This window comes from Ursus maritimus, unplaced genomic scaffold (genome assembly GCF_017311325.1).
Source record: "Ursus maritimus isolate PB19 unplaced genomic scaffold, ASM1731132v1 scaffold_3, whole genome shotgun sequence".
NCBI classification, from domain to species: Eukaryota; Metazoa; Chordata; class Mammalia; order Carnivora; family Ursidae; genus Ursus; species Ursus maritimus.
This window is the reverse complement of record NW_024425563.1, coordinates 99,614,038-99,632,631: the sequence shown is the minus strand read 5'-3', so window position 1 is coordinate 99,632,631 and position 18,594 is coordinate 99,614,038.

Sequence of the window (18,594 nt, the reverse complement as noted above, 5' to 3'; positions counted from 1 at the left end):
GCAGATCAGAGGATGCAAATATTTCCCCCCTTGCCCCCATGTCCAGCAACAGCAAATTCAGCAGGTCCTCAATTCACAAAGAATAGGTGTATTTTGCACAATTAACTTCCAAATATGTGAGCTTTGTAATGCCACAGTTAGGAGATTTTTTTTTAAGTTCTTATTTTACTTCCAGTTAGTTAACATACGGTGTTATATTACTTTCAGGTATACAATCTAGTGATATGTAAAATTGCCCCTAATATAGTAAGACTATAAAATTTTTTCATTGCCTACAGTGAAACCATCAAATGTCTACTATCTTCTCATAATGACAACCTCTTTCTTTCCTTAAAACAGAGTGGGCCAATACCTCAGATAGCTAAAGTGCTGAAAAATTAAGAGTGAAACTAAGGAATAATAGGCTGGAGACAGAATACATCTGCACGTTGCCCAGCGGGGTGCGGTGGGGTGGGGAGAGAAAGCCTCTGTGGACATCGCAGGGCAACGGTGAGGTCATAGCAAGGGTCCAATGGGGAGTTTCCCTTTCTATTCTTTTAAAGGACAGTTGTTTGCTTTGCTTCTACTAAGCAAGATGAAAAATTGCATATGGAAACAATGAATGGACCAAAGTAGGAGAACTTCCTGCCTAAGAACTCTTTGTTCATTAGTTCCATGTGCTTCATGGTTTGTGATTATCATTCAGGATATTCTCCTCTGGGTGTTTTTATTAAGTGACAAGTTACCTTTTTTTAAATTTGCTTGAGAGGAGATTTCTTATGTCATGACATGTAATAAAATCTATGCAGTATGTTGTGTAAAACCTCATCGCAGACTCCCATGAGGTTTTCTATGGATAGATTTTCATAGTTCATGCTATAGGTAACTGTCTGCTACTTAACACAGCGTGGGATGAAGAGAGAGGCCACAAGGTAGCCCAAGAAGTTGGGACTTTGTCCTCAATTTGATTGAGAAATTAATGGAGACCTCGTGTGTCATGAGACCCTTAATGCCATTGTCCAAGTCAAAGCTGTTTCCATAATGATGTGAAGACATTATTGGTCTTTGTCACTCCCATGTTTTCAAGAGGATCCAGGAGAGATTTCCTGAGGCAATATGACATGTGATATCATACTCAAATTCAAAAGCAGATATGAGGCTGAATATCAGCAAACTAAATATAAACTAGGTTCTAAAGGAATTCACAAAAGTATTAACCAATACCACTCTTCACTATTTTTTTCTGTTTGGGAAACTATAGTTTTATTTTCACAAAAACGTTATGTTAACATAATATGGGTTATTAAGGTTATTTATAAATGAATCAACAAAGGAATTTTTAAAACATGTGAGCATTAATTTTTAATTTGTTAAATGAGGAAAATTACAATTCACCTTCACAAAAACACTTTGGGATTCACAATAATTTTAAGACTGTAAAAATGTCCTGAGACAAAAAAGTTGTGAATCACTAACGTTGAGGAGGAAACCTTGTAGCCAGCTTTCCAGGAAGACAGATGTGTGGATTATGGTGTTCTCACCTAAAAGCCAGTAACCACTGAAGAAGAGGAGATTTGAGAAAAAAGAGAGGGTTTGGAAGACATGCTCTTTCAGGGGCCTGAGTTCAGGATATTACCTGAGATAGTGAAATGGGTTTGAAGCATGTCAACATTGAGAAGGTACTTAAAGCTAAAGTAACCCAGAGCAAAAACCCAGGAAACCAAAACCCAAACCTTCCCAGAATCAGCATGTTTGGAGGGTAAGAGTAGAGACCGACTTCTGAGAATGTGGCCAGAAATTCCCTGGCGTGGCATTTTTATTTATTAGTAATTGTCTTATTATTCAGTCTGCTTCACTCCCTACCAAGTAACCTTTAGTCACTAGTATTACTTAGAGAGGTTAATTTACATGGATTGAGCCATAGCACCTTACCATGATATATTAAGCAGCATATGTGTACCACTTACATGTGACAAATGTTTTCTACTTCTTAACACTCTGTCTTTGATTTTCTTTTGTAAGTTTCAGAACCACTCAACTTCAAGGTAGCAAATTAAATGGATTCACATTTCAATTTTAAGAGAAATTATTCTCTGTATTGTTTGTTTTCAGCATTTATGAAAATGGGAATGTCATTTTGGAAGTGTCAGCAGTTAACTTCAATTGTATATTCCAAATCAACTAAAATACAACCACCACCTCCACAACAGAAACAACAGAGATGTTTGGAGATCGGAAAAATTGAAGGGCTAGTTTTTAATTTTTGACCATAAGGCACTGTCCAGCTTGATGTGATTTTGATTATTTTATGGCCCCAAATGACTGAAAGAGCAGAGTGCAGGATCTGTGGTAGTTGGCCACAGTTACATTCTAATTCAGTGGCTGACACAATTTAATTCAGCTTTGCTCTAAACACATTTTCAGCCATTTATAAAGGTAAATTTTCTTTATTCTGTTTATAACGGGTTTAATAGCCCTGCATCTAATTCTCAGAGGTTCCTTCACTTCCTGTGCCCTACCCTACAGTATCTAGGCTACTTTTTTGCAGACTGCCTTTCAGTCTACTGTGATTCCTCCTCTGTATGCTGATTGGTATGTAAATTTAGGAGACAATTATAGATCAGTATTTATACGTTGTATATAAGAGTGGGGGAATGGAAATGTTAATGGAGACAGTTGTTTGTCTTGCTTCTATTAAGCAAGATGAAAAATTACATATGGAAACACTGAATAGACCAAAGTAAGAGAACTTCCTGCCTAAGAACTCTTTGTTCATTAGTTCCATTCGCTTCATGGTTTGTGATTATGGTTCAGGATATTCTCCCCTGGGTGTTTTTATTAAGTGACAGATTACCTTTTTTTATTTGCTTGAGAGGAGATTTCTTATGTCACGACATGTAATTTTTTTCCAGCAGATGTTTATAAAAAGCTAGGAAATTGTGTTTCATGATGAAAAATCTCTTTGATTGGAGGCAGTCTTCATCACAAAAGGAATATCCAAGAAACGTGATGCACTCTAGCACTTTAAGAGGCAAAATGCATGACAGGTAAAGCCTCGGTGGAGACTTATCTAGACGTTGGAGTAATGACGCTGTTTCTTTTCCGAGTTAATACATGACCCTGAGCCAAGTAAGGACATAAAAGAGAGTAGTGGATAGAAATATTCAGTGACTTGATCTGCTCCCAGAAATAACGACAAATGCATAACATAAGATGAATAAATCAAGAAATGGCTAGAGTGCCCAAAATACTATGTATTCAGAATGAATTAATTCCACTTATGTACTCTTAAGCTAGTGTATGGCAGACTTAACTACTTAGTAATAGCCTTGATATTTTGTGTACACATTACAAATATGGATTATAATAATTTTGTCTTTTTTTTAAATCAGAAGAAAGCAAATAAATGGTGTTCTCCCATCTAGGGTGTGAATAGACATAGGGAACCTCTATGATATTCCAGTTTAAATTTAGTACTGTACTTGCTGACATATCAACCTTGAAGGTCTCATCTTTGCAAACAACTTTAAGAAACAGAATAGAAAAGGCAATGCTCAGTGGAAACTGAGAGAGAAAAATGACTCCTTTCAGGACATGCCTTCCCAGGATTGAACAGCGAGTATATGACAGTCACTGCCTAGAACCTGGGAGATCGCATTTAAATTACTCTACATAATTATGACTTCATATTTCATATTTTATATGCTGTTGTATTTAAGACTGGATTGTGAGCATACTCCAGTATCCTTACATTTCTTTAAATAAAATTGTGTAATGATAATGTGTATAGATATGTGTAAATGTGATTTTTCATCCATTTGGAATATTCTACCTAATAAAATATAAGAAGTCATGTACTAAAAAATTTCCTTACCAATATTTGTCTACATTTCTTCTGGTATTTTTAGTAAAAAGGGCTTTCTAAATAAAAGGATAATACGTTAGAGCTTTTGAAATATATATTCAGTTTGCTTTCCAGAAGGGATGGGCCAAATTCATTCTTTTACCTGCTTTGAGGCATATCACATAGGTGACTTACTCTGAAGTTTTTGATGTTCTATCTAGGTCAGTTAAGTCAATTATTTTTTTAAAAAGATTTATTTATTTATTTGAGAGAGAGAGAAAGAGAGTGCACACATGGGCAGAGGGGAGGGGAGGGGCAGTGGGAGAGCAAAGGGGAGAGAGAGAGAGAGAGAATTTCAAGCAGACTCCCCCACTGAGTGCAGAGCCCAATGCAGGCCTTGATCTCATGACCTCGAGATCATGACCTAAACTGAAACCAAGTGTTGGACACTCAACTGACTGAGCCATCCAGGCACCCCCTAGGTCAATTACTTATTTTGTCAATTTATTTATTTTTTTATATTAGCATTTGCTTTGTCAGGCCATTCTAGCAGTTACTGATACAAGTATAATTTTTCACAGTGCTTGTAAATATGTATTTTTCTTTTTTATTTAAGGCCATATCATTATATACTGCAAGATTTAGAATCATAATATATTTCTGGTCATACTGACCTTGGTATCATTTTGAAAATTCCTATTTAAATCTAATGTTTCTTGCTTTAAAGTCTACTTTTGGTATTGATATGGCTCTAACAGTTTATTTTGTTTACAATTTGCATGTTTATAGTTTTCATCTTTTTAATTTCATCTTTTTTTTTCTTATATCTAAGGTGTGTCTCCTGTAAGAAGTACATATTTTTATTGATCCAGTGAAACAACCTGTCTTTTAACTAGAATATTTAGTCCATTAATATTTACTACAGTTACTGGCGAATTTAAATCTACAGTCTTAATTTTTTTTAACTTTTCTCTGTTCTTCTTCACTCCTTTTAATTTTTTTTTTAATTTTTTCAGGTGGAGGGTTTACGTGGACCAGATTAGCTATGATAATAACCATCATAATTCAATCATGGAGAAAATTTGAACCTGGCATTCAGTCTACATAAAAGTTAGTCCACTTCCCATTTACCTTTCTCCTTACAACATAAGCCCAAATGTTTGCCGAGGATTCTGTTCCATGACAGCATCTGAACATATTTGTACTTCCTCTTAAGTGACTGCAGAAATTCTGGTAAGTTTCTGATCCTCAGACACTGTATTCAGTGTTGGCAATTGCTTCAAAGGGAAAAGAGACCAAATGCGAGGCTAAACTCTGTCTTCCCATCACTCCAGATTCTGAGCCTTTAATTCTTCACTGGCTTAGAAACACCAAGCACATGTTTTCTTGGAAATCATTTTATCCAACTTCGCTAGTTGTTTTCGGCAGGAAGGATTGCACAAAACAATCCATTTTGCTATTGCCGGAAGCAGAACTCTGGTTTGAATCAACTTTCGACTTACAGATATATGAGTAATGTTGTTCATTCCATGTCTGGTTTATTATTGGGCTGGGCTCCAAAATTTCACTTTTTACAATTAGTTTGTTTTTCTCAAAGAAATAAAGTAATAAATATTGATTCATTACAGGCCAAGACATAAAGCACTTTTTGTCTATAACACCATTGAGCTGTATTACCAGTAATGCTCTCATTAATCATTTAAATCCATTTCTTTTCCTATGTGGAATTATGGCATACTTTCTGTGATAATGAAGGCTTTTAGTTATTTTGGAAACATTTGTAGATTCAGATTTCCTCCCTCTTCCTTCTCTCCTCCCTGGGATGGTGTGTTGGTTCTTCAGGGTAGTTGTACTACTCTGTGTCAGCTGAATGGAAGAAAGGTCTCAGGTCTATACTACCAAGCATTCCACAGTGTTCTTGTGTCCTTCTGGATATTGACTAGAGACTGAGTATCATCTCTGCTAGGTGATCACTGAGATATCATTTTGTCTTTCCATTTGGGGTGACATGTTTCTACCAATCAATCTCAAGGACTGAGATTTTTGGCATCTGCCCAGTTCCAAAGCCTCTGTTTCTTGCTTACAAATTTCATTCAGTCCATCTGTGTCTGCAGTACTTCTGGGACCTTCCAGAGAGGTTCCCAAAGGAGAACCCAAGACTCCCAGATTTCCTGCCGAGAAATATAAAGATCCTTTAAATCCAAGATCCCAGCATGGAACTCAGACATCGACCTCCTCTCTTTGACAATGCTGATCTTTCTTACCTGGCTCTGGGACAGTAGCACTGTAAATACAAATCTCTAACAGGGACTCAGATTGTGCTGTGGGCAAAACCCTTCTGCTTTGATCTTTCTTTTCAGCCTAATTAACACATTGCTCCAGTCCAAAACTTGAGTGCAAAGAAGGGAATTTGGGACACTTTATTTGACCACATGATTTTCCTTAAGTCGTTGCTACTCAAAGTGTGGTCCATAGACCAGCAGCCACCACATCACAGGCATGTTAGTAAGAAATGCAGAATCTGAGAACATAGTCCAGAACTACTGAATCAGAAGCTGAAATTTAAAAAGACTTTAGGCAAGTGTAATATCTGAAAATTGAGAAGCGCTGCCTTCATCATATCCTGAACACTCTATATACTTATTGTAATCATTGTGGCCAATCTATCAGGTCTGTTTTTTATATTTTAAAATTGCACTTCTGGGGCCACTGAGTGGCTCAGTTGGTTAAGCGTCTGCCTTCGGCTCAGGTCATGATCCCAGCATTCTGGGATCAAGCCCACATCAGGCTCCCTGCTCAGCGGGGAGTTTGCTTCTCCCTCTCCCACTCCCTCTGCTTGTGTTCCCTCTCTGTCTGTGTCACTCTCTGTCAGATAAATAAATAAAATCTTTTAAAAAGTAAATAAATAAAATTACACTTCTGAGTCAATCGTCTTGTCACAGATTTAAAAGTTCTGTTGAGGTATTAGAACAAGAGGAGTGACCCTGCCTTTCTCATTGCTGCTACGAGATGTGTATCAGTCAGTCCCAATCAGAGCAGCAGAAGCAGGAGGACATATATAGTAGGAGACCGATCACAAGGCAGTGGCCCGGCGTGCGCACACTCCATAGGCCGGCCGTCAGGAAGAGGAGGCCAGAGGGGCTCAGCTACCACTACTCTGTCCACAGAGAGAATTTCTCCTGTCAGAGAAGCACTGGCTCTGCTTTGAAGACCTTACAACTGATTGAATCAGGCTCTCCCAGATTTTGTGGGATAATTTCCTTTATATAAAGTCACCTGATGATGGATTACAATTTTCAATCCTATCTTTGAAACACCTTCCCAGCAACACCTGGCTTCATGACTGACTGAGTGGAGACTGTGGCCTGGTCACATCGACACGTCAGAAGACTGCCACAGAACCCTAAGTTTCTGAGGGAGTGGATGCCCCTGGAAGAATGTAAGTGGGGGTGGAGGCCAGGAATAAGAAGTACAAAGGGGGCAGTACAATAACACAGTAAATAAACATACTTCCTGTGAGAAAAGTAAAAGCTACAAACAGAAACAATTCCATGTGAAGGGTAAGAGAGAAAGGTTAGCAAAGAGCCACAGGATCTGTTCTATCCTGGAGGTTCCAGCCTTCACCTCGCTGTTCACACCAGAAGGGACAGCTTCAGTTCTGCTCCTCTGGTTCCCAGGGGCTATTTCTCCGGGGGAGGACATCTGTGTCCCTGATCTTCCACGTCCCCAGACCTCAGCTAATGCTTAGGTCAGTGTGCCATCTCATCTCAGGCCTGCCGGCAACCTGCCATCATTCCTCACAAATTTAAAGAGATGTGTGTGAGAGAGAAAGACGTGGGGGGCTTGTTGTCATGAACTTGAAGAGCTGAAGGTTGTCTACTAGGCCTTCAGGTACCTAGTAAATATTAGGGACGGCTTTTACTTGGGTGTCACTGGGTTTTAGTTCGTTGCTTTAATGAGTTTTAATCCCTCTTTCATAATCAAAATTTTCTTCTGAGCACACTCATATATATTAGGGTTCATCAGCATCAATTCCTCCAGCACCTTTTAATAGGTTGATATTAAATATTGATATTTAATTATATTAACATTGTCTTGTAATCAGTAACAAAATCTATATAATAGGAGAAGATAATAATGCAAATCCTATTAAAAATAGGTGGCACGTATACTTTTAAAAAAGACCAAATGACATCTACATAAAATGTGATTTGATAAAAATTCACGTATACAACATACAAATTCAAAAACACACATTCTATGGCATATATACATGGAAATTAAAGCAATAGACATGTAAAAATGTAGTACGAGAAAAATTTGACTGTACAACATAACGTTTCTGAAACTTGGCAAATATAGCTTGGGGATATTTAGGGAAGTTTCCCTCAACATGCAGAAGAGTACTAATACTTTTTAGGTTGTTTCTGTGTGTGATTTCATATTATTTCCTTAGAGCGCACTTTAACTTAGCACGGATGTCTTTGATTAATGGGAACTAAGCTTCAGGGAGACTGAGAGATTTAACAGCAAGTGAGGGAAGATTCAGGATTGCAAGCTGGGTCTATGGCTGCAAGTTCTCAGTAAGCATATTTGATGTTTCCATTCTCTGCCATTTTTCTTTCCCCAAGTGGCTTTGCTGTGAGACAGTAAATACAGTGAGGACACTGAGCTCCACCTCACAGCCTGCATGTGGGTAGCACAGCTGACCTGAAGGGATTCCCCCTCTCTATTGGCTTCCCAGAAAGAGACAAAAAAAAATAAAAATAAAAATAAAACAAAATAAAAAAACAAACAAAAAATACAGCATCGTTACAAAGAAGAACATAGCAGAAGAACTGGACATCCAGGATGGGAGAATACCTGTTTGCTTGGAATTCTGTGATTTCATTCCCTTATTGCAGCCCCAGTTTAAGTCAGCCGTGCTTCATGTGAGTGTGAAATCAGTTCTGGATTTGAAAGCAGTGGCAGGAGGGTGTATGGAAATGTAAGCTGTGAGAAGTGAGGTTGTTTGAAAGAGAGCAGGTCACAATTCGGGACTTAATATGTAAAGAAAAATCACTGTGAATTCTCGAAATGAGAAATAAATATGCAAAATGTATTTTAGGAAAAAAAAATTCTGGCAGGGTAATAGAGGGTAACAACACTGAATGTAGACAGCAGATCCATCAGGAAATGTGTTATAATACTGTGCCAGGAGGCAGAAACAGTATGCACTCCCTGAAAGGTGAAGGCCCCTCTCCATCAGATTTCAGTCTCTTTTATCCTTATCATCGGATCAGGCCAGGACCCTTTCCCAAGCCTCCCTTGCTTGGAGTTCACATGTGTGTGAACAAAAAGAAATATCTCCTCTCACACTGATACCTTCTTTTCTACTTTCTCCCTTCTTGTCCCCAGGCCACAAGAGTGGCTCTGGCCACATTTGATAGATAGCTGGGATGCCTTGCTTTGAGTCCCTAAAGAACTTGCCCAAAAAAGTACCACCAGAAATACCTCCTGCTCTTGCAGCAACCTGCCCGGAAAGGTAGGTGAGAGATGAACAAGCACGTATTCTGTTTGAACCACTGCATTCTGTGGTCTGTTCGGTTTCAGCAGTTTATCCAGCACGAGGAATACGAACAAGAATCCATGAAATGCTGAAGACAAGAAGGTTATTAAAAGAGAGGGACAGAAAGAAGTACACAGGATTCAAAATAGTAGCAAAATTGCCATTTATTGAGCACTGATGAGACCCAGGGACATTCACAGATATAATCTTGTGTCCCAGAATGGACAGCTTCCAGAAATCACTTCTATTTTGCCCATTTTATCAGGAAGAATACTGAAACTCTGAGAGTGAACTTTCTGAGATCAGGAAACTTGCATGACGTGGTCTAACTTCAAGGATGACTTCAAAAACACATGCTTTTCCCATAAACTGTACTCAGATCTTCCTCAAATACTTGTGAGATTAGGAAGACAATGTTTCACTCCACTTTCCCCAAAGAGAGTCTTCCCCTCATTTATCCTGAAAAAATGTAAGTCATTCAGAGTGAGAAACTTAATGGGGTTTAAAGAGTACATATCATGTTTGAGAAAGTGACTCATCTTTTTGATGGTTTTCATTGTTTATTAGTATTATTCTCCCTGGTTTTACTTTGTAGAAATACTGAGGTTGCTTTTACTTGAGAGAAAAACATAGGTCTTAAAGCAGAGCCTTAAAGGCACTTATTAACTTGCTAGCTTTTTAGTAGAACACTTTATCTGCAACTTTAATAGCTTTGTTCTGGCAACAGTCCTTATGGACAGTAAATAGGTTTCCCTTGAAGTTCACAGCACCATATAATTTCAGAGTTATTAAAAAAAAAAAAAACTCAGAGATCACATGGCCCATCCCCTCTACTTCATGTCGGTGATGGAAAGACCCAGAAATGGAATGGAACTTACCCAATGTCACAAAACTGGCTTGAGACAAAAGAAAGAGCACCTGTCCCTAATTTTGCTTAGGAGCTGATTTTTCTGCTATACTAACTCGTAGATGTCGAGTCTCTCATGGCACTTCTGACAAAGGGAAATAGGTCAAATTAACTGCAAACACAACCATGAAATTGGCTCTTCTAACGAAAACATATCTTCTAAGACAAATTTAAGATGAATTTTAAATGTTAATTCTTTTGCTTAAAAAGCAAACAATCCTTACCTTCCTAGGAAGACTTTTTTTTTTCTTTTTAAAAATTCTTCCCTTAAATGTTGCTATTAAAATTCACCCTTACTTTTCTCAGAATATCAAAATGGGAAGGCATCTATCTCCTGAGAAGAGGGGGAGGGGGAGGGGGAGGGAGGAGGAAGGAGGGGGAGGAGATGAATGTGCTACCCTGTTAAATGTGGAGACTATATAGGGCTTAATGCAGATGAACCTGGAGGGCTACTTGGTCACGTGATTACAAAAAGCCCCATTTACTTGTGTTGACTTAATGTCCCAGTTAGGTCCTCCAAGGTAAAGTTGAAGAGATATGATGATTTTTTTTTCTTTTAAAGATTTTATTTATTTATTTATTTGAGAGAGAGAGAGACCAAGACAGAGCATGAGCAGGGGGAGGAGGCAGAGGGAGAGGAAGGCTAGGGAGAGGTGGGTTACTGGATGAGGAGGGAGCCTGAAGTGGGGCTCATTTACAGAACCCCAACATCATGACCTGAGTCAAAGGCAGAAGCTTAACTGACTGAGCCACCCAGGCGCCCTGATATGATGATATTTGTAGTTATAGTTTCATTACCTAACTCAAAGAGAAAACTTCATAATTCATCGTTTAGTTTATTTGCACTGGATTTTGGGGAAGATATGTAGCGCGTTAAGGAAGTTTCTGCCCTTCTCTGTTTCATTTTTTTAGAAATTATGAATGAGTGTTAAATTTTGTCAAATATTTTTTCTGCAGATATCAAGATTGTCACAGATTTTTTTTTCTTTTTAATGTGACTAATGTAAAATTAAATTAATTGATTTTTTAAATACCTTATCAATCTCAATTTCATGGAAAAAGCAACAGGGTAGTGATAAATGATATGTTTTCTATATTATATATTCAATATGCTCATATTTTCTTAAGGAATGTTGCCTTGCTCTTTGTGAGAGAGGTTGGCACATAATTTTCTTTTACTGTGATGTACTTTCCAGGATTTGGTATCAACATTACACTGACCTCAAAATAGTTCGGAAATATGATCAAATTTAAATTTAGAAGAGGATTTTTTTTTCTGCTTTAAATGTTTTCTTTCTTCTATGCTTTTTCTTAAGTAATTGGAACTTACTAGTGAAGAAAAATGAGTCCAGATTTCTTTCTGCATAGTTTTTAATTAAGAATACAATATGATGTAGGACTATCAAGATATTTTTATTTCTTTTTGCATCAGTTTTGACACATTTTTTTTTTTTGCCTGGGAATTTGGGCATTTTACCTAAAAAAAAAATAAATTTGAAATTTATTGCCAAAAAATGTCCACATTATCCTCCTACTATACTTTTTTATTATCAGTAAGGTCATAAATGATGCATGCTTTATTAATAATTAGAGGCTTCTCTATTTTCTTAATTATTCTTTCTAAGTATTTATCAATTTTATACAAACATAAAAATATTATTTATTTTATGTTTGTATTTTATTAATTTCTTTTATCATTGTTGCATAATTTTCATTACCTTTGGAATTAAACTGCTATGTGGGTACTTAACCCATTGATTTATTCTGTATGCATAAGCTCAAATTTGTTGATAATGTTGACCAAAATTTCTATACTCAGCCAACTTGTTTTATAAGTTGTTGAGAGAGGCTTGAAATATTTTCCACTATAAATTTGGATTTTATAATTTGTCGTTGAAATTCATGGGTTTGTTGTTGCATATATTCTGAAGCTAGATTGTTAGATACATACAAAATAAAAATGGTTAGATTTTGAATTTAAATAGAAACTCCTATTACTGTCAAATAACTCAATTTATTTCCAGTAATGTTTCTGCCTTCCTCTCTTAGAGCTCACTCTGTCTTATTAGTATAGCCATTTTAGTTTATATTTCCGTTGTATAAATTGTTCCCCTTCATTCATTTTTCAGCTTGTTTGGGTCTTTTTAAACTGAATTTCTTGAAAGTAGCACATAGTTAATTTCTTCAGAGTGACAAATGTCGGTTTTTATGTGGCATACTTAGTCCAATTAAGTTCATCGTAACCACTGATACATTAGAATTTAAATCTTCAGTCCCAGTTGCTGGATGGGTCTTTTAATCTCCTTTCTTGCCCCGTCCCTCTGTTTTTTAGAATTATTTCTGTGTTTGTATCATTCCATTTCCCCACCAATTACTTTGTTTCATTATTCATTAGTTTTACTATTCTTTTAGTAATTAACCTACATTTTTGATGCGTTACAGCTGATTGTAAAGGAGCACATTTACTACCAGGAAGTAGTGAACCCAGGATGTAAGAATCCACTTTCTCCTTTTGAGTGATTGCTCTCATGTATTTTATTGCCATTTATATTTCATCTCCTTCAAGCCGTACTGTTATTGTTTCATATAGCCAGTGTTCTTTTAAATTAACCCACCTGTTCACTCTTCCTATTACTCTTAGCTCTTCCCCACATTTGCAGACTTACGTTAGCAGTTATTTTGCTCTTTCCGTATAATCTCCATTCATATTTCTCTGAATGTGGAACTTCTAATAGCACACCCTCTCAGTTTTCGTTTATCTAAAAATATCTCCATTTTCACTATTCCCTTAAGACTATTTTTCATTTGGTACACAATTTTCAGTTAGCAGTTATTTGGTGTTGGTGCATAAAGGCATAATTCTGTTCTGTTTACCACAGATTCTGTTGAGAAGTCAATTTCCAATATTATGGTTGTAACTTCTTTTCCCCCTGGCAGATTTATAATTTTACCTTTGATTTAATTATCTGTTTCCTTTATCTGGACACATAATTATAGTTATGTTAGAATACATTACTTCATACTACATACATTATACAATACTTTATGTATCTTAGTCTTATTTCTTTCTTCCTCTGCTTTAGTCTGAACATCTGCTAAACTATGTTTCAGATCATAAAATCTTTCTTCTGGGATGTTTTCTTTGAAACTCATCAATTGAGTTCATTATTTCAGTTAGCATATGTTTTATTTTGTTGTTTTAGAATTTTCATTTTTTTTATTAATATCAGTTCTCTGGTGATTTTTTTATTGTATCACATTTTTTTTACCATCTTAATCAAAATCATTTTAAAGTCTCTGATAAATTCAAGATTTGGATTTCCTTTTTTTAAGATTTCATTTATTTACTTGACAGAGAGCTCCAGCGTGAGGGGGGAGGGGGAGCAGGGGGAGGGAGAGGGAGAAGCAGGCTCCCTGCTGAGGAGGGAGCCCAACTCAGGGCTTGATCCCAGGACCCTGAGATCATGATCTGAGCTCAAGGCAAACACTTAACCGACTGAGCCACCCAGATGGCCCAATATTTGGATTTCTTAAGGGTCTGTTATCTTTCTCTATTGTTCTGTTTATCTTTTTATATGTATGCCTAGGAGTTCTTTCTGAACGATAGAAGCTCTGGGTGATGGTTATTTCCCTCAAATAAGATTGTGCTTTTGCTGCTTGCAGGTAGTTCCTACCTGAAATCATGTGAATACAGTCAGTGATTGAGCTAATCTAAGGAAGAGTTCCATCTTTATGAGAGTTGACTGACATTTAGCTTTTATCTATTCCCACAATAAGGTCCTTCAAGAGTTGAAATGTATAACTAGAGATTTTACCAAGTCTGTCCTCCCTGTTTGCTCTTGGATTTCAGTTTTGTGTTTCCCAAGAGACCCATGAATGACTTCTGTGTTTCTCTCTCTGTCTCAGACACTGCTTTCTGATAGCCTTCACAGCTTACCGCCTCTGTCTGCCGATACCTGCAGGGAAGCGTGGTAAGGGATGCTGGGCTCACCTCAGCGTGTTTTCTTCCTCTCCTGGATCTTGGTCCCTTCATACTGACTGTATTAGTAGAACTCAAATGCTTTCATGCAGATTTCTTGTATGTGTGTGTGTGTGTGTGTGTGTGTTTTGTTAATTTTTGTGGTAGTTTTCAGAAGGAAGTTTGAATTGATATAAAGTTATTGCTTTAGATGTGAAGACAGATGTCATACAATTTTAAACACTATTCACTTTACCAGAGGAGATTGGATGTGGCTGAAAACTGAGCCATATTTTAAGATTATGTAATTATCTTCTGAGGTACATAATTATTTTGCATTGAATTAGTAAGTGTGTTAAGAAAACTGGCATTATTTGGCTAAAGATAAATAGTTTAAATGACAGACAAATGACTTCCATTTCTGGAAAGTAGAAACATCACAAGAAAACATTACTTTCCACCTCAAAAATGAAAGTAGGGACCATATTCTACAAAATTGTAATGTTTTGAACCTACCAGAGAGCTGAAGATTATCTGAAGAACTGAAAGCCTAATGGTGACAAGCCCTTCCAAGGAGAGATGGTACTCAAAACAATGTAATCCTAGGCATAATAGCAAAAAAAGGAGAAGTTGGCCTTAGACATAAATATGAAGAATCAAGCTGCACAACGATATCACCATTATGGCAGCACAAGTCATCCCTCATTTTGGTCCTCTCTTTAACAACTGAAAGGTGGAATCCACACATGAATAAAAGTGCCTTTATGAGAGCTATGGGAACCAGCACCACATGCCAAGGAACATGGGAGAAGACTCACCCACCTGTGCGTTGGGGATCACACAGACCTCAGTATGAGCTTCAGAACTGGCAGGAGCCTCTGACCCAGCTTCAGTCCTTCATAACCGTGGCCAGGAGCACCTGGAGAACACAGACTTGGCAGACACCCACAGACCCGAGAGCCTTTGTAGAAGTCCAGGTTTCCAGAGAAGTCTCAACACTCCATTGAGCTTGGGCACAGTGGAGTTCCCCAGTATCGCCCCATTCCCCAAGGCAACCCAGCTTAGAGCTCGCAGAGGTTAATCATCACCCCTGTGGGAACAGGGAGAGCAGTGAGTGAATGCCCAGCTTGCCCAGCTGTGCAGGACGCTGCTAACACTGCTAAAGAAACCCATAACATTGGTCTTGGTAACAACTTTTTAGATAGGACACCCAAAAGCCCAAGCGAAAAAGGTAAAATTATCTTTCTTGAACTTTATTTTTTGGTGCTATTGGGAGTAATATAGTTGATTTTTTCTAAGTTCCACTTGCTCATTGCTGATATATAGGCATAGGATGGCTTTTTATACCAATGTTTCAACCTGTGACCTTACTAAACTCATATTTATTCTTAGAAACTTTTGTATGTACTTTGGGGGCTTACACAATAAATAGTCATATCTTCTGTGAACCAAAATAGTTTTCTCTTTTCCTTATGGCCATGTTGGTTCTACTGATGAGACAATGGAACGAAATCTTTATGTCTGTTTCCAGCATCCCCATTTCACTGTTTCTTAGAGTTTCCATCTTTCTGCAGAAACAAGCTATTGGATCTTTCATGTTGTCAACATTTTCCATTAGAGCTGTTCACATATTCGCTGGAGTTCTCTAAATTCCCTGTCTGACACTTTCAACATCCCCCTCTCAGTCTGGTTCTGATAATCGTCTCATCTCTCCAAATTGTGTTTTTTATTGCCTATTTGTATACTTCACGACTTTTTGTTGAAAGCCAGACACACTGCACAGTCTCAGGTAAGCGGTTACACTTCCGGATGAGCACACACTTCCTTCTGCTGGGGCTCTGCTGCGAGGGTTTGCGCTCCTCTAGGCCGGCTCTGTTTAAGATCTGTTATTGTTGCGTTATCCTCGGGGCACCAGAGGCTTCAAATCCTCTGGAGATGAGAGTTGTGGGTCTGGGTGAATTTCCAGAAGGGTTTGCACAGTGTTTACTCTAAGCTCGGTGCTGGGTCCTCCCCAGAGAAAACCCCTTTCTGGCCGCTCTCCAGGTGAGCTGTCGATGCTTGTCAGTGTGGTTGTGCGGGCGGGACAGGAAACATTCCCCAGTGCTCTGATTAAACCTGAGGAGTAGGCAGGCCCTGTCAGCCTGGACCCCAGGTCTGCATTTCACCAGGGTTTCTGCTGCTTGTCCGCATGTAATGTTGGGCTCAGTATCTCTTCCTGCCCCTGAGCCGGGACAGAACTTGTTTTTCCTTCCCTCCTTTCTCTCCTCTAACTGCATGGGTTTTTACTCTGCTTTCAAACAGGTTCTCACTGCGTGTTGTTGCCCGTCCTCCTTCAGATTCAGGCCTGTGCTCCACATAGGGAAAGAGGGAGACTGAGTCCAGCCAGAATGTTCCCAATGGCATCTGTTACCCAATCCCAGCAGCATGGGGACAGCTTTCCCAGAATGCCCTCATCCTCCCTGTACGTCCCTGGTGGGAACAGGCTCAGCCAGAGCAAAACCTGCCAGAGGGCGCAAACCCCTTCACGTCTGAATCCAACAGCAGCGTCCTGCTCCCACGGTGGCCGCTATACATTCAGCAGTTGGTTGAAAATTGCTACCTGAATCTTCCCAGCAACTTATATGGTATGTGATGATGTCTGCCCAGGTAAGCAAATGCCCAGGTCCTGCTTCTCTCTCCAGACCTCTCTCTAAATTTCAGGTTAGCTGTTTGCTCTGACATCAGTGTCTGGTAAGTCCAAGAAAAGTTTATAGTTCGGAGTTTGTCCAGCTTTTTCCTGGTTGTGAGGGTACAAGTGACCAAAATGTGGCCACGCTCCTCTGATCCGTCTTCTCGAATAGGCTTCAATCTTGGCCTGTACAGACGTGAGCAAACACTGACATCATTTCTAACAGTTCGAGGCCACATCTGTGGGTAACGGTAGCCCTCCACAGAGTATCTGGCTGAGAAAACTCAAGACTGCCAGAAGGATTCACTGTGTGTCCCTGCCAACACCTGAAGATGGGGCCCTGGTCTCCAGTCTCCTAGTCTGGGAGGGTAGGACCTAACTTCAGTAAGCTCCAGTCAGCAAACTCAGGCTGGTGTCACATGGACCAACTGCCTCCTTCCAGCTTTCTGGAATTTTTCACATCCCAGAGTCTCTGAGTCCCCAGCTCGCCCCCTCCTCATGCCGTCCTTCTCCCTTGCAAACTCCAATCACCTCTGCACAAATCAGAATGGAGTTCTGTTCATGCCGCACACTTGTCTGATGCAATAGTTGTTTCTGATTAAACCCTGTCCTTACCACTGTCACTGGTGCCTGGCTCTATTTATCTTTGACAGGAACAATACTCCTTCCAGCTTTCTCCATCTCTGAGCCAAGAGTGAAAGTCTATATTATAACATGGGTTTATGTGTGCTTAAATACAATGCTTTCTTGTTTGTAAGTTCTTCCTAGATTGCAACACAAATATCCTTCTCTGTCCACTCGATAATCTTAGCAGAGGACTTTCGTTAAATTGACTGCGTCAACAGTACAGCCCTGAGATATAGGAGGTCTAATTTCTGAGAGTGTCTAACTGACCCACCAAATAATAAGCAAGTGTAAATGAGCCCAAAGCTTTGAATTACTTCATCTCAATCCATACTGCCAGTCTCCCTAATAACCCCTGTAGTGGAAGCTGAAAGCCATCCCTATACCTCTGTAATATCTTTTCATTTCCTAACTAATACAGAAAAGTGAAGCTTTATACTTCCTGAACATAAAAGAAAATGACTTTTATTTTATTTCCAAGATCCATCAAATTCAGCTTTCCAATCCAATGCAGAAGAGTTATATCTCTCTGCATATTTACCGAGAGCCTAAATCTTAGACTTGTATTTCTCACATTCGAGTGGCTCTCAAAAGTGCAGTGGTTGATGAAGTAAAATGCCACATTCAGTGACTTGCAAATATAAAGCAAAATGCTTTTTGGGAAATCAACTGAAATGCTTTCATTACTGACATGATCACTCTTATGTTGAAAATATTAAGTTAATAAAAACACAGTGGAGGGTGGTCTGCCATGCCCTTTGTTTTATTTTATCCGAGTGGAGCCTGGCTGTGGCAGTTACAGTAAAGTATGGTGCTGTTTCCATTATAAATTCCAATTTACATGAGTTTATAACGTAGCTCTGAGAGTTCAAGATGGGCTCCAACTTCCAAAGCAGCGTCAGCCCAGAAGCAACATTTTAAATGGCTTGTCTCTGCTATAGAATTCAAAGGAGGAAAAAAATGAAATAGTTTTCTTGACTGCGTGCCTTTTTTTCTGATAAAATATATACCTATAACTGAAAATATGTGCTGCTGTATTGAATGCAGCATTGCAAGTCATTTCTGT